The sequence below is a fragment of the Peromyscus maniculatus genome, chromosome 4 (assembly GCF_049852395.1).
Source record: "Peromyscus maniculatus bairdii isolate BWxNUB_F1_BW_parent chromosome 4, HU_Pman_BW_mat_3.1, whole genome shotgun sequence".
Taxonomy (NCBI): domain Eukaryota; kingdom Metazoa; phylum Chordata; class Mammalia; order Rodentia; family Cricetidae; genus Peromyscus; species Peromyscus maniculatus.
Genome location: NC_134855.1, coordinates 122,196,466 through 122,212,910, shown reverse-complemented (window position 1 = coordinate 122,212,910; position 16,445 = coordinate 122,196,466). Strand labels below are relative to the sequence as shown.

The window sequence follows — 16,445 nt, the reverse complement described above, 5'->3', positions numbered from 1 at the left end:
CCTGTGGAGGGGAGCACAGCGAGACTATTCTCAGACAGAAAGATGCAGTTCAGGGAGGCAGCTGTGGGTGAGGCCTGGACTGGCCTCTGAAGTTATAAAGGACCCCAGAGCCGGCTTGGGCCTCATGGCCTTCTGCAGCTACCTGTTAATTGCGACCTCTGCATTTGGCCCAACACTTACCCAGTGAGGCACACTGCAGCCCCAAAGGCTTCAGGGCTCTCACTACATGGCCTGGATTGATTGACACATTAACAAAAAAGATTTTGTTTCCAGAACTGTGGATTCTAAATGTTTCATCTGAAACTCCCACCTGAATCCTGCTGAGAATTTCTTGCTACAGTTGCTTATTTACTGGCCCTAATAAAAGAGCCTGGCAGTTATCCGGGATAGTTAAAACTTTTAGGCTCTTCAGAAATAGAGACGGTGAGGAGGTAAGCCAGAGCCTGACACACTGGAATGTTCTCTGTGCCTGAGATCAGCTTTCACCTGTGGAACTCATGCTCGAGAAACAGTTCCTGGTATAAAGGGGAGCCTGGCGGTGATGGGGCCACTTCCCCAGCCCCCAGCAAATAGCAAACTGCCTCCCCACAACTCGGCTCCTTCACTTTTCAGATGTCAGAGGCAGACACTTTTCACAGGCACGAATGCTTCTAAACATCAGTTCTTGCAAATCAAGAGCTGGCGAGGGCTCTGGTGTCTTTGCTCTCAAGGCGGCAGAGCAGAAACCTTAGTACCGCCTGGCCAGGCCAACTGGTTGAGCGTCCATGTGTACTGATGAGGCAAAAAGACAAATGCAGCTTCCCACCTGCTGTGGAGGTGTCCCTGACACAGTGTGTGGCCGTGGGCAAGTCACCCTCTCTGGGATGCAGCTGTTTGCTCAGAATGTGAGGGTTAGTCCAGTGGTTGACTTGAGTGAGGTCCTGATGCTGCCCCGGTCCTTTCTATGGTCAACTACACAGGGTGTTCATCAGTGATGGCACCTTCCCTGGAATCCTTTTTAACACAGCCATCCAGGAAGTCACTTGGGGAGCAGTCTGAGTTGGCAAGAGAATTGAAATCTATGTATCATCCTTCCACCTTAAATCATCTTCTGTGGACATGTAAACCACAAGGCTACAAACTATTTAACCCACAAGTCAAATCGGGTCCCCTGCCTGTTCGTGTCTAATAAAGTTTTATCAGAATAGTCAGATCACATGTCCATGCTACATTTAATGCTAGTTTTGAACTGCGGCGGCAGAGGTGGTTAGTGGTTGGTGGTGGAGACCCTTCCCTTTGGCCTGGAGGGGCTGGATACTCACTGCCAGATCCTTTATAAGGAAAGTTTGCCACCCTGGATATAAATCTGTCTCCTTGGCTCCAGCCTTTCCTTCAGGCCACAATGAGACTCTTCTTTGTGCCTGAGATCCTTGGAGCTGAGCAATGCCCCAGGGGCTTATGGGCTGTTGGCATTCTTGAGTTGAGAGGAGGGGGAGAGAAATGCCAGGAGAGAAAATACGAGGAATGAAAATGTTGTTGGAAAAGGGTGGGAAGAAGATGGTGGGGGTGGGGCCCCCTCTGTGTTGCATCTGCAGGGGCATGCCAGTGTTTAGAGATCCGTTCAGCCTGGCCCGATGCCCAGGCTGGGACTCAGCCACCTTCCTCAGCTCTGTGCTCCAAGAGGCACCCATTGGCTACCACAGAACTTCGATGTGGGAAGTACGGGCTCAAGCCCTTGTATTTTTTTTTCCTGATGAAAATAACAGCTTTTTCCTGGTCTCTAGACAATCACAAACCCCAACATTAGCAGGTGGGTGCCTTTTCTGGCATCTGGCTGATGCTCCTGCAGCTGTTTGCCGGGAGGGGGTTATATCTGGGTTATTGCCTGTGGGGTCGAGCTCATTGTCCGAGTGAATACCAAATCCCTCTTTTCCAGGGCCATCAGCATCCTTTTCTAAGATCTGTGTGCTCTGCTGCTAATGGCTCATACCCAGGACTTGCTGGGTCCCTGGGGCACCTGGGTAGTCCATATTCAATGACTCCTGTGCAGGAGGGCAGAAGCCAGTTACCATTGTCTTAGGATGCCATCCTGCCTTGAAGGAGCACAGGCGGGGGACTTTGTCAAGTTTAGATACATACTGTGCAGAGCATCACTAAGACCTTGTCCGACTCTGATGATATGAATTCCTTTTTTGGCTTGAGGTGGTGTGGTGCTTTGAATGAGAGTGGCCCTCATAGGCTCATAGATTTGGATGTTTGGTTCCCAGTTGGTGGACCGTTTAGGAAGAACCAGGGGGTGTGGCCATGTTGAAGGAGCTGTGTCACTAGGGGTGGGCGTTGACGTTTCAAAAGGCAACATGGGGCCCAGCTTTGCTCTCTCTGCCTGCTGCCTGCAGATCAAGAAGGAATCTCTTAGCCACTGCCCCAGTGCCACGCCTGCCTGCCTGCCGCCACACTCCCCACCATGGTGGCGGTGGAGTAACCCTCTGAAACTGTGAGCAAGTCCCCCAGGGAAATGCTTCTTTTATAAGTTGCCTTGGTCATGGTGTGTCTTCCCAGAAACAGAATAAGACTTTTGTTTCTTTGGTTTTAGACAGACTCATTCTGTAGTTCAGGCTAGTTTCAAACATACCATCCTCCTGTCTCAGTCTTTTGAGTGCTGACATCACAGCCCTGTAACACCATTCCTGACTGGTCAGTTTTAAATAAAGGCAATGTTATGGTTTGAATGTCCTGTTCTAAATTCAAGCTGAAATTAAGTTGCCCTGTAGCAATACTGACAGGTGGGACCCTAAGAAGTGATAAATTATTCATTACTGTGGAAGTAAGGTCCTGATTTAAAAAAAAAAATCCAGCTCCCTTCTGCCCTGTTCCAATCCAATGTAGAGACCCACATCAGATGGCAGAGCCCTAGGACTTCCCAGCCTCTAGAAGCATGAGCCAAATGAGCTGTTGTTTATAAATTCCAAAGCTGGTAGTGTTCCGTCACACCAGCAGAGCCTGGACTTGGAATCTGCGGCTGACAGGGAGTGAGAAGACAGTTAGGTCAAAGGTGCCAGCTCCCAGGTCCTGGTCCCCCACACAAGCCAAGCCAGGCACCCTGCCACGGAGGAGCCCTTCCTGAAGTGTGGCGGAGTGAAGACAGGGTAGGAAAGCTCTGAGGACTAGCTCATGACTCATTCCCAGGGTGTCCCAGAGGTGAGGGTGGGGTGGGGTGAAGGCTGGAGGTTCCCGAAGTAGTCCACGGTGTGTTCAGTTCCTATTGATCACCTGACTAAAGATCCGGGAGGTGTGGCCTCTGTGCAGAAGTCCGGGGTGGGGCTCTCCAGACAGGAGTCAGGTGGATGCAGGCTGCAGTCACTCTGAAGGGTCCAGGGAGAGTTTACCCTCTAGTCTCCCCAGGCTCCGGAAGGCCAGTTCAACTCCTCCTCAGGGCCCCAGTCACAGCTCAGTCATTGCATCCCTTAGCCTCTGTCTCTGCATCTGGCTACAGTCTCTGTTTCTGCTCCTCCCCTCCCTGACACACAGCCTTCAGATGACCTTGGCCAAGCCTCCATAATCCTGGATCATCGCCCCATCTGGGAGCCTCCATTTATGCACATCTGCCAGGTCCCTTTCCCCACATAAGCTGACTTAGTCACAGGTCCCAGAGATCAGGACGCAGACATGTGTGGGAGGGAGGTGTGACTCTGCCCACACATGCAGCAGAGCTGTGGATCAGACTTTGGCCTCTTTGGGTCCATGCAGATGGCCGAGGCACTGGGGGCACAGCCATTTCTAGACCGACAGCTGAAACTGTCCCCTCTCTGCCCCCTCTTCTCTGCCCAGCTTCCCCCCTGCTCTGATCCATTGCTCCTGGCACCCTGCCTCGCTAAATCATTTGCACCAAATAGTAGGGAACATCCCCCAGGATAATGTTCTCCCCAGCCTCTCAGCGCCTCAGCACTCTTGTCTATTCCCTACCTGGAATAACAAACTGGGACTGTGGACTCTTCAGGGGAGGCTGGCTAGTACCTGTGACGGTTTATATAAGGCTGACTGTTGGGCAGGGAAGATTGGGTAGGAGCTTTGTAGCTCGCTGAGTAGAATCACCCTAGGAGCCCTGAGACCAGCACGGCCAGAGAGCCCAGAGTCTCCTAGCTACAAGGCTGCCTTAGCACTTGCCGCATGCTTAGCTGCTGGCCGAAAGCAGAGAAGGGGAGCATGCATGTCGGCCTGCTTTTGTGGCACCAAAAAACATGTCCTGAATATGGAGGCCTCCTGTCCACTGCAGAAGGGTTTTATGATTGGGTGCAGAATTTGAACTCTTTTGCTGATGGGCTTGGAAATTCCTGGGAAGATTTCAGCCAGGGAGTGACATGATCCCGTGATCTTTGGAACAGTCTTTCTGGCTGCTCTGGGAAGCACAGTGGAGGGGCTGAGGAGGCCAGGAGCCTAAGGGATGGGGGTGGGGTGCAAGATTATTCCTAGTAGAGAGGGTGGTGGCTTGTCTGGCCCCACTCCTGCCCTCTTAAAGAATGTTCCTGGTGAACAGAGCAGGAGACCCGGGCTTGACTTCTTGCCTCACAGCCCCAAAGCCGGATACCTCACCTCTGGTAGTTAGATGTTGTGGAGTTTGCCTCTTGTGGCCCCATCACAGACTCTTCCAGCCACTCTATCTTAGAGGGTATCCTCCCCCGCCTAGGAACAGCCCCCTCTCTCCCCAGTCCCTGCTCATCCTTGAGTTTCAGAGCTTCTTCCTAGAAGAGCACGTTGACCCTGTTCTGGAGACACTCTGGCACCTCTGGGTAAAAGCGCCACCCCAGAGCTTCCTGTGGCCCCAGTGACTCAGAAGCTTGCCTGCAGAAGGGGATCTGGATGTGGGCCCAGGTTTGATAAGCCCTGTTGTATACACATTGGTGTCACCTGGATAACTCGTTCAAAATCCCACCGTGCTTGGGGCCCCTGCCGGCACACCCGAGTAATCCAGTCAGGGTCTTTGGGTAGGACTGTTTTGCTGCCCCCTTTTAGTTTCTCAGGTTGTTCCAGTGTGCAGCCAAGACTGAAGCTGTTCATGCTGGGGACGGGGCACATGTGTGTGTGACCGGGCACATGACTCATTCCGCTGCTCACGGAGTTCGTGCACCATCCACATGACGTTTGTGGGGCCACGAGAGGCAGAGCCTGTGGTGCTTAATGGGGGGACAGCAGGCAGGCTGTGCTCTGTGGGTTCCCGGGTGTGGAGGGAGGCTGCGTGCAGAAAACAAACTCTGGATAAGTTTTCAAGACAAGCCATTAGTTGAAGCTGCAGCTTCTGACCAGCGAGCATGGCCAGCCAGCCTGACCCTGGGGTTGGCGATAGCCCAGATGTGTTGGCTCCCTGAATCACCACCTACCGTCCAGCTGTCCCCTGGCCCTTGGCAGATCCAACAGCCTGAAAATGGGCAGCCTTCAAAGAGTGCTGGGGCAGGGTTGGAAGCTGGCCAGGTCTCTGGGACACATGGCCCCTCCCACGACCGAGGGTGGGGGGAGAAAGAGGGAGAAGGGGAGCATGGTGGTGGGTACTAGGCCACCCCTGCCTCCAGGCCAATAAGAGGGTGCTGTGGGACTTTCCCAATTTCTAGAGAGGAAGTCAGTCTCCAAGCCAAGCCTGGCTGCCAGGGAAGTTCATGCTTATCTAGGAAAAAACGTGAGCCCATGAAAGCTGGGAGCAGAAATGAAGCACACTCCTTGTGCTTGCTCTCTCCCAGTCCCTTCCTGGGGACTCCCTCTCTCTGCTGGGAGAATCCTGGTTACCAGAGCCATGATTTCTTGGGGGGGGGGGGAAGCTTAGCCAAATCTTATCTAAAGAAGAAACTTAAAGAGCTTGGATAAAGGAATCAAACGGACATTTCTCCACGGAAGAAATAGAAATGGCCACCAAGCGTGTGGCGAGACATTCAGCATCAGGAACCACAAAAGAAATGCAAGGGACAATGAGGAAGTGCCTGACACCAACCGGAGTGACTGGCATCTAAAAAAGAAGAAAACTCATGCCAGGCAGTGGTGGCACACGCCTTTAATCCCAGCACTCATAGGCAGAGGCAGGAGGATCTCTGTGAGTTTGAGGCCAGCCTGGCCTGCAGAGCAAGATCCAGGAAAGGCGCAAAGCTACACAGAGAAACCCAGTCTCAAAAAACAAAAAAACAAAACAAAACAGAAAAAAAAAAAGAAGAAGAAGAAAAAAGAAGAAGAAGAAAGCTGGTGTTCGAAAGAAAGACTTGGAGGGGGAGTGCTTGCCTAGCACGCATGAGGTCCCGGGTTCAACGTCCAGCACCAGAGGAAGAAGAAAGCTAAACAAAGATCTCTGAGGACCCAGTGATGCACTGCTAGGTTGCACTCAAGCCATCTGGAACTGGTCGTTGGATGTGCAGTCCTGCTCAGGGCAGTTCCATGCACAGTGGCTGAAGCGGGAAACACAAATGTCTTTGGAAGGGGCTCTAACAGGCATGAGCATGGCAAACACTGCAGACACACTTTGTCCTTTCATCCCTTTCCTTCTCCCTTGCTAAAAACCCTTACACTCCTAAAGCTAGCCCCCAAGGTCTAGTCCCTTATTTGGACACCAACTCGCTCCTGAGACAAAACACCAAGGTCCAACAATCAAAATTCATTATTTGGCTTCACTGGCTAACCTGTCCAATGCGGATTTACCAACTCACCTAGCACAGAATCCCTCTTTCCCCCTAAGAACCCACACCTGCAGAAACACCTCTTGCATCCCTCACTCTTGCTGCACTTGCTTGCCGGGGTTGCCTTTGCAGTCCCCACCCCACCCCTGCCCCCACTTGCCCTTCCTGGGCAATCAATCTCCTTTGTGCTGAGAATTTGGTGTCTGGGTGTGTCCTACACCAATTCTGGGGCTACAGACCTCCCTTTCATCTTCCAATGGATAAACGCAAATTGTGGCACACCCATAGATGAAATAAAACTTGTGCAAATGAATGAGATGCTGATACATGCTGATGGAGATGAGCCTTGAAAAATGTCCAGTGGAAGAAAGCAGACACCAAAGGATGAATGTCACATGATTTCATTTATACAAAGTACCCAGAACAGGTAAATCCATGGAGAACATCCCGAATGAAGGTTTCAAGGCCTGGATGAGGGAGTAATTAACTGGGTGTCATGGCAGAGGATTCCATCAAGCCTGGACTCGAATAGAAGACAGGTGGGATTGCGTGTGCCCGAGGTTTGTGAGTTTCGAAGGTTAAGGAGGTGGTTCTGGAGCAGGTGGCTTTCAGAACTTAGAGCTTCAGATAGGGGGGACCACCATCTGCCAGGTTGCCATCACCAAGAGGAAAAGTGGCAGGGTCAGCACCCCAATGCCTCTGCGTTTTCCAGGGAGCAAGGATAGCAGAAGCTTAGCAAGCAACTTTCACACTGGGTCTTTAGGGCATGAAAGATGCATTCCACAATGTACACCAGTGGGGTTTTTATGGGGAAGGGGAGAGGAACTATGCATACTGTTCTTAAGCTTCTGCTGCATACTAGATACCACGTTATCCACAGTCACTGAAGGTGTGTTGACTCCTGTCTTCCAGAAGTTGCTTAGGAGAGAAGGAAAGACTAATGAGAGGTACAGTGGTGGGGTCAAGGTAAGAACACTGGATATAGAAGGAGATGGGCAAGCAGGCAGTTTACAGCAGGAGGGACGGGTGGTCCAAGGAGCCTCGGGAGGGTGGGGTGTGTGGGGAGGTTACCACACGGGCAGGAGAGGCCCCCAGCCAGCTGTCACGGTAGCTGTATCTCGTGGATACTTTGGTATCTTCCGTGTCTTCTCCTGACCCCCTGACTGCAGCCACCGTACAGATGGTCGCGATGCTTGGGGATGGCTTCCCACATCAAGCAACTCTGCGCTGCCGCTGCCGTGATTTATGCTCCAGGAGTTAATGCTCCTGGAAGGTGGCCCTCTGTGAACGGGAGGTGACATCATGGATGAGAAAAGCGACTTAAGGAAGGAAGGAGTTCTAGTGTCATTTCTGTTGCTGTGATAAAATATCCCGATGAAAGGCAACATGTGTGTGTGTGGGGGGGGGTGGGTGGTGGTGGTGGTGGTGGTGGTGGTGGTGGTGGTGGTGGTGGTTGTCCACCCAATCACTCTAGACTGCACTCCATCCCTGAGCGCATGTCAAGGCAGGAACTCTTCATCCCGGAGTGCAGAGCAGACAGAAACTAGATGCATGATTGCTCGCCTGTTTTCTCCTTTCTTACACTTTCCAGGACCCCTTTGCCTAGGGAATGCTGCCCTACATCAATTAACCAAGACAATCTCCCACACACAAGCCCACAGGTCAGCTTGATCTAAATTACTCCTCAACTGAAGCTCTCAGGTGATATTTGAGGTTGTGTCAAGTGGACAGTTAAAACTTACCCTTGGGGGCTGGAGACATGGCTCAGAGGTTAAGAGCACCGACTGCTCTTCCAGAGGTCCTGAGTTCAATTCCCAGCAACCACATGGTGGCTCACAGCCATCTGTAATGAGATCTGGCACCCTCCTATGTATACATAATAAATAAATAAATCTTAAAAAAAAAACAAAAACAACTTACCCTCACAGAAAGGTTTTTGTTTGTTTGTTTGTTTTGTCTTTGCTTTTTCCAGACAGGGTTTCTCTGTGTAGCCTTAGCTGTTGTAGAACTCGCTTTGTAGACCAGGCTGGTCTTGAACTCACAGAGATCCGCCTGCCTCTGCCTCTCGAGTGCTGGGATTAAAGGTGTGTGCCACCACTGCTGGGCAAAAGGTTTGTTTTGACTCAGTTTGGGAATACAATCCTTCGTGTCAGGAAAACCATGGTGGCAGGAATGTGAGGCAGCTGGTTACACGCATACCCAGTCAAGAAGCAAAGAAATTAATGCCGGTGCCTAACTCACTTTCTCTGCTTTACTCAGGTTTGGACCCCAACTTATTCTACAGTTCCTCAGAGGGTCCCCGAAGTACCAAGGCCCAGGACCCCTAGGAGTACCCAGCCCAGTCACACACTTTTCCTGGATTCCACTTTCCCTGTCTCTCACCTCTGTTTGGATCTGCTTCCATGTAAGACGCCTGCGTGCAAGCTCTTGCCTTAGGTGAACCCAAACCAAGACTGCGGCGGAAGTAGCGAGTTTGAAGCCAAAGGAAGTGGAGGTAGCCCCAAACAGGATAAGCAGATGGTGTGGTAGCCTTGAAAAGCAGTCCCTGGATTTATCAATGCTGAGCCTGCCGATGTCACGGCATATGGAATATTGCTGGAATGGAAGGGGGACAATGGCTGAGGGCTGAGGGTCCGGGCAGATTGAGGCAGTAGATACTCGGAGCAAGTGCTGCTTTGGGGAAATCAGGAGAAGCCAGGACAGGGTCCCCTCGACTTTCAGACTCTCCCCTTCTCGATATGCTGATTCTGGTTGTATTCTGCCTCCTGTCTTCCACAAAGCTCTCCGGGATCCTTTGGGACGTGGTGTTGTTTTCTAAATTTTCTTCTGGAATTTTTCCCGATGAATGTTCTAACACACAAGGGCCTGTCACCCTTCAGAAGCTGGATCTGTCCTTCTCAGTGTGACAGCCCTTGTACCTGTGCTGTGCTTTCAGGTACTATTGGCTGCTTGTAAGCTGGCCTTCCACATCCACCCAGCCATCCTTAGCAGTGAGGTAAGCAGCAGCCGGTGGCAGGAAAGGAGACACAGACGTAGCACAGGCCTGTGTCCCCAGTCAGACAGGAAGTCCACGGTGGCCCAAGTCTGGGACGTAGAAATCAGATCTCCAGATGAAGCCTCGGGGTGACAAGCTAAGCTACGTGCTTCCAGAAGAGAAGGAGCAAAGGAATTCCTCTCTTCTGTCTCCTGGACCCATAGCTACTGGAAACACCCAGGGGCAGTAAGGAGCCAGATGCTGTCATATGAAGTAGGAAATGTCCTGTGCTTGGCCTGGGCTCCACTGCCTCAGGGCCTCTCAAAGCAGCTGAGCGTTGGTCACCCCATGCCTATCCTAGTTCCAAGGCAGAGGGCCATGGGTTAGAAGGGGTAAGAGGAAGGGAGGAGAGAGTGGATGGGGAGGCTTTCCCTCTGCAGGGACTGAGGATACTAACCCTGTCTACAGGATACCAGGGAACGGAGGAAAAGGGGTGTGTGTGTGTGTGTGTGTGTGTGTGTGTGTGTGTGTGTGTGTGTGTGTGTGTGTGTGATATGAAGGTATAAAAGGCCCTTCAGAATCAACAACATACATCATCTTCGTGAAGCTAGGACAATACAACTGTAAATTTTTTTTTTTATTAAAATTTAAAGTGTGAATAAACAGGAAGCAGATCCATACATACTGATTGTAAATTTAAAAGTACAGCCAGTGCTTTTGCTGTTGCTACTTTTTAAAAGGTAGCCTAGGCAGGCCTAGAACTCACTGTGTAGCCCAGGCTGGCCTCAAACTCATGTCAATTCTCCTACCTCAGCCTCCCAAGGTGGGAGCCACCATGCCTATCCTAGGCGCCTTCAATATTGTTATAACCATTATTTATTTATGGAGGTGTGAGCACATGCCACTGCATGAATGCGGGGATCGGAGGACAATGTTTGGGAGTCTGTTCTCTCCTTCCTCCATGTGGGCCCTGGGGGATCAAACTCAGGTCATCAGTGTTAGTGGCAAGTACCTTTACCCACAGTGTCACCTCACTGGTCCCCGAGAAGTGCTTCAAAACTTTTTTCTTTCAAAATTATTTTAATCACATGTATGAGGTGTGTCTGAGCACATGGGTGTAGGTCCCATGGAGGCCAGAGGGGGCGGATCCCTCTGCAGCTGGAGTTACAGATGATTGCTAACTGCCTGACGTGGGTGCTGGGAACTCAAGCCAAGTCCTCTCCGAGAGCAGCAGGTGCTCTTAACCACTGAGCCATCTCACCAGCCCCGATAGATGCTTTTAAGGACAATTCTGAGATGCTCAGGTCTAGGCCTCTAAGGGTTTGTACAAACTTTTCCCCGACACAGGAAACTTCAGCAGAAGACTGTGTGAATCAGTTCAGGCCAGTGACATGTTGGTAAGCACTAAGCTAGCTCTCAAAGGGAAAGAAATCATCCGTAGTGTTTTCCCCTGCTTGGCCAACATCCATCACCCCATGAGACGCTGTTGAATCCAGGGTATTAGGAAGAGATGCTCACAACCTGCCCTCCCAGGCCAGTGTGAGCCACAAGGATCCCTCTAATGCCAGCCCAATTCCTTCCTATACCAAGAAGGACAGAGGCCCACATAGAAAAGACCGCCCACGGTGACAGAGCTGAGCCCCTGACAAAACTCTCTGTTCTTTGTCCTCCCATACTGATGCTTATTGTTACTTGCCCTGCTCAAGAATAAGGGAAGTTTATGTTAACCCGGAACCTTCCTTTTATATTTTAAAGTTATGTATGTGTGTGCATATGCAAGCATGTGTGTGAATGTGTATGTATGTGTGTGCATGTATGTACATACATATGTACCTATGTGTGCATGCATGTGCGTGCATGTACTCACAGCCTGTGGCTCTTTCCTTTGGCATTCCTCTGTGAAGAACACACATCTTACCTGCCCCAAACTGGCACCTTTATCAAGTTCAGTCTCAGTTCAGATGTCACCTCTTCAGAGGGCCTCCTTGTCCTTTGCACATACAGCCCTCCCTCACAGAGCCCTGCTCATTTTCTTCCCGAAACCTCCTCATTATTAGCTTATTGTGGTCTCCTCTGTAAAGAGTGATCACTGCTGATACACCAGCTTCTGGAATGAGCCTGGGAGCTGTGCCTCCACCTGCCCGGTGGATTTTTGAGCACCTACTTTGTGCCCGGTATAACTTTAGCACCTGGCATCCAGAGAAGAGCTGACTCCTGTTGCTCTAGGGTGGGATGCATGGAGTTTCCTCCAGTAGGCTGTGTGTGAAGGCTCCCCACTGCCTAAGCCAGGAGCAAGGCAGAACAAAGAGAGGCAGCTGGTCCAGAGCACAGTGAGCAGACACAGACTGCGGCCATTGCCTCAGGCTCTGTTCCCAGCGTTCTCATTATCTGTTACTGTGTAGCAAATTATTCCTCAAACTAGAGGCTCAAGACACAAGGTTTCATTATCTTATTTTTAATAGCATCTCTTGCGGTTCTGGGAACTACGACCTGGTGGAGTTTCTGGTCCTCCACTGAAGTCTAGTGAGAACTGTATGAGTGGAAACTAGGGGGCTAGAAAAGGAGTCAAAGTCACTACCGCTGGCCCTGTGTGCAGAATGGGCGGAGTGACATCCTCTTCTTGCTCTTCACACCCGGGGCAGTTGTCTTTTGTTTCCTTTTGTCAGAGTTCATAGTGACCTCAGAATGAAAGATGATTACTCAAGCAGCATCTACAAGCGTCTGGGGGAGTGGGAGGTCAAATTTATGGAGCATCCCCGGGCAGGCTCAGTGGACAGCATGGGCAACAGTTCCTTTTGCGGCTGCTGGCAGCCTGCATCTGTTTTCTGTCTCCATACATTTGTTCCTTCTAGAATGTTATAGGACTGAAACCAGAATGCAGCCATTTGGGTCTGGCTTCTTAACATTTAGCACAGGGCATTCGACCTCATTTGTACCGTTGCCTGGTAGGCTCTTTATCTTGCACGGAATAGCTGTCCTGCCGTTCACCCCAGGCCTTTTTCCCAGCTCTGGAATTCTTTAGATGAAATTCAGCTAGAGCCTCAAGAGACGAAGCTGACGAGAACTGAGATCTAACAATCTGCCTGGGAATGGAGAAGGTGGCGTGAAGCTGTGTCATGGCCTTGGAAGCTCCTCTGTACAGTCTAGAGGATTCTTTGGAACACAGCGTGAAGTCTGGTCTTGATGCTTAGAGACAGGCCTGTCTCCATTTCATCATCCCTTTTGTTATGTCTTGGGTTTCCTACTGTCATACCCAGGCTGTTCCCTATGCCTGGGACACTTGGCTCTGAGACATCCACGAGACTCACCCTCTCCATTCCCACATCTCTGCAGAGGCCTCAATTTTCCTGAGGCTCCCGCCGCCTCTGTTCAATACTCCAAACTGAGCCCGGGCTCACTCACCCTTCCCTCCCCTGTCCAGTCTTTCTTCATAGCCTCTAACTCTGTCTAGCCTGCTAAGCAACGGGAACAGGATTACTCATTAGGCTGCCTCCCTGCGGGAAGGTAAACTCCTGTGGTAGGGATCTTTGCTTTCCTTTCTTTTCCTGTTGCTGTGGTAAAACACCCTGACAAGAAACAACTTCAAGAGAGAAAGGCCTTATCCGTCTTAGAATTCGGGGTTATCATCCATCATTGTGTGGAAATCAAGGCAGGAACTTGAAGCAGGCAGTCACACCCACAGTCGAGAGCAAAGAGAGCTGATGCACGTGAGCTACAACTCAGCTCACCTTCTCGTTTGTACAGTCCTGGATGCAAATCCAGAGAAAGGTGTCACACCCTTTTAAGATAGCTGGGTCCTCCCACATGAATTAATGTAATCAAGTCAGTTCCCTTAGACGTGCCCGCAGGCTAACCTGAGCTAGACACTCCCACACTGAGACTCTTCCCAGGTGATTTGACGATGTGTCAAGCTGACATTTAAAACTAACCATCTCATTCCTTTATCTTAAATGCCTAGAGAGTGCCTGGGAAATTGCAGATCAATAACCCTCAGTGAGCTAATGACAATGAGACCTGAAGATCAGGCCTGACCCTTGTGCTGACTGCCACCTTTGTTACTTATCCATTAACCGCCCAGACTCTCTGACCCTGGTCACCACCCACCCCACCACCCACCCCCGAAAATAGTAACAATAACAAGCTACTCCACAAAGCCCTGGTAGCTACATGAAAATAAGTATTATTGCAGGCTATAAAAACAAGGCTATATTGTATTCATGTCCTAGGAGGCTGTAACCATTACCACAACCTAGGTAGCTTTGGAAAGCAGAAATGGACCACACAGTTCCGGAGGCACAGCTTCAAATCATGGTGTCAGCGGAGCCCACTCTGTCTGGTCCTTGCAGTGAGGATCCTTCCTCACCTCTTCCAGCATCTATTACACATGGGCAACCATTGGCTCTCTTGGTTTGTTACTCAGCTTTCCATTGCTAAATCTAACCTCAATTTCTTCTTCTTCTTCTTCTTCTTCTTCTTCTTCTTCTTCTTCTTCTTCTTCTTCTTCTTCTTCTTCTTCTTCTTCTTCTTCTCTTATTTATTTATTTATTTATTTTGCTTGCTTCATACTTTCCTTTGATCCTGAAATCCTGGCTGTTTCTCTGTCTGGTAGGCACAACACTCTTTTTCCCTCTCTGGACTCTGTACTTAGTGATATTACCCTGTGGATTCTACAGAGAACATTCTAGTAAGATTGGTCCAAATTCAGTTTTCTGACAGCCACTCAACCTCTTGGAAGACAGAGCCCAGGAAGTGGTCCTTTTGGCAAGGACCTGGGGGTAAGTCATTTAATTGGGAGATGACCCCAGAAGATATAGATAGAAGGTGGGAGAGGGAGGCACACAGAGGGGTCCTTGGGAAGGTGTCTTCGGAAGCAGCCCATGACTACAGCCATAGCTCCATCTCAGGGGAATCTGGGGAAAGGTGTGGTTCTGCCCTCAGGATAAATCTGGAGGGAGAGAGGAAGATGGGCATCCTCCTGGGTGCCCTTCCTGGTGCCCTGTCTATGGGCTTCAGGGGAAGGTTTTACAGATGTAGAAGCAGAGGAGTGGGTGGATTTTGTGAAATGCAAGAACATGGGAGGACATCAATGTTTTAGAACAAAGGGGCATGCCATTCCATTAACACATGCTGTGGGGTATCTCCTGATCACGTGCTGGGACCGAAGCCATGATGCTGGGCAAGACAGACCCAGCCCCTGCCCCCTGGGGTGTGGTCTGGTAGGAGAGAAGGGGACTTAAATGAGCTGTTGCTTGGCAGTGCGGTGAACACTCCCAGGGCTTTTGGAGGAGGTGAGGAAGCTGGAAGTACCAGGCCGTTGCAAAGGTTAATCCCTGTGTAGAAAAACACGGCTTTGTAGGGGGCGTGTGGAAAAGAGTGCTCATGCCTCGAGGGGCCCTGAATGGGAGTAGGCTGGGGAAATGGGGAGGGAGGGAAGCTGTAAATGTCATGTTGAGGACAAAGAAGAGATTCTCAAGTGTCCAGCATGGGCATGGCCAAAGCAGATATGTGGTTGGAAAAGCTTTCTCTAGTGGCTGTGTTAACAGTGGGCTGAAAGGGGTGTGTGTACAAGAACGGCAGTTGGGGTCTCCCTGCTCTTATGATCCCACTGTCAACTTGGTGACTTATTTGTGTATGTGTGAGTGTGTGAGTGTGTGTGTGTGTGTGTGTGTGTGTGTGTGTGTGTGTGTGTACATGTTTGTGCACATACATGTTTCTGTGTGTGTATTTATAGGGGTATATATGGAGGCTAAAAGTCAGCATCGGGCATCTTCCTTTTTAGCTGTCTGCCTTATTTTTTTGAGACAAGGTCTGTCACTGAACCTGGAGCTCACCGGCACAGCTAGATTGGCTGGTGAGTGGATTCTAGGCATCCATCTGTCTCTGCCCTGCTAGTGCTGGGATTGCAGACCCAGAGCACCACACCCAGCTTTTGCTGGAGATGGGATTCATGCTTGTGTGGTGAGCACTTAATAGACCAAGGCTTCTCCCCAACCCCTCTGTCTTCTCTTTTGCTTTGCACCACTGTATGAGTGTGTTATTTATATATCCTCCCTTGGATGGGTACTTGGGCTGCATCCAGTTTGGGATCTTATGAACAGTGTTGCTATGAATATTCTCTCAGGTGTCTTAGGAGGCTCATATACAACACCAGCACTCCTTTCTGCTAGGCACTTGGTGACCACAAGCAGGGTTTTTCAGGAGTCAGTTTTCAGAGGTCTTCCAGTTTCTCCCCCACTCTTAGGCGAAAGGAAACAGTGTGGTGGCTTCCTTACACCAAATACATGCTCTGGGAAGCTTAATGTTAATTGTCCATTGGACAGAAGCACCTGGGAAAGGGGCCTCTGGGCATGCCTGTGGGCGATTGTCTTGGTTGTGTGGAGGTGGGGATGGCCTCCCTCTGTGGGTGTGACATTCCCTACATTGTGTAAGCAGAGGGAGGGAGCTGAGTAGCTGCGGGTATTCACCTCCCTCTTTGTTCCTGACTGTGGATGTGATGTGACCAGCTCCTTTAAGTTCCTGCCTCCTTGACAGACAGTATCTTGGAACTATGAGCCAGAATAAACCCTGTTGTGGAATATTAGTTTAAGATGTGTTACATTTGTTTATGCTGTGGAATATTTGTTTAATGATGCAAAGATGTGTTGCATTCTTTTATGTTGCATTTGTTTAACTCTGTGAAGCTGTTTTAGTGTGCCTGCCTAAAACACCTAATTGGTCTAATAAAGAGCTGAACGGCCAATAGTGAGGCAGGAGAGAGAAGTAGAGGGGGTTGGTGGGCAGAGAGAATGAACAGAAGGAGAAAAAGAGAGGAAGGGGAAGCAAAAAAGGAGAAAGAGAGATTA

At 50.3% G+C, this 16,445-nt stretch overlaps 1 long non-coding RNA gene across 1 annotated transcript; it reads right to left on the bottom strand.

Annotated features, from left to right (window-relative positions):
* Window positions 1–7,014: 7,014 nt before the first annotated feature.
* Window positions 7,015–8,487, bottom strand: LOC143272770 (uncharacterized). The gene is made up of 2 exons (XR_013050357.1): window positions 8,372–8,487; window positions 7,015–7,910 (listed from the first exon to the last, which is right to left on the bottom strand). It is a non-coding gene; the product is annotated as an uncharacterized LOC143272770 (long non-coding RNA).
* Between the last annotated feature and the right edge of the window lie 7,958 nt (window positions 8,488–16,445).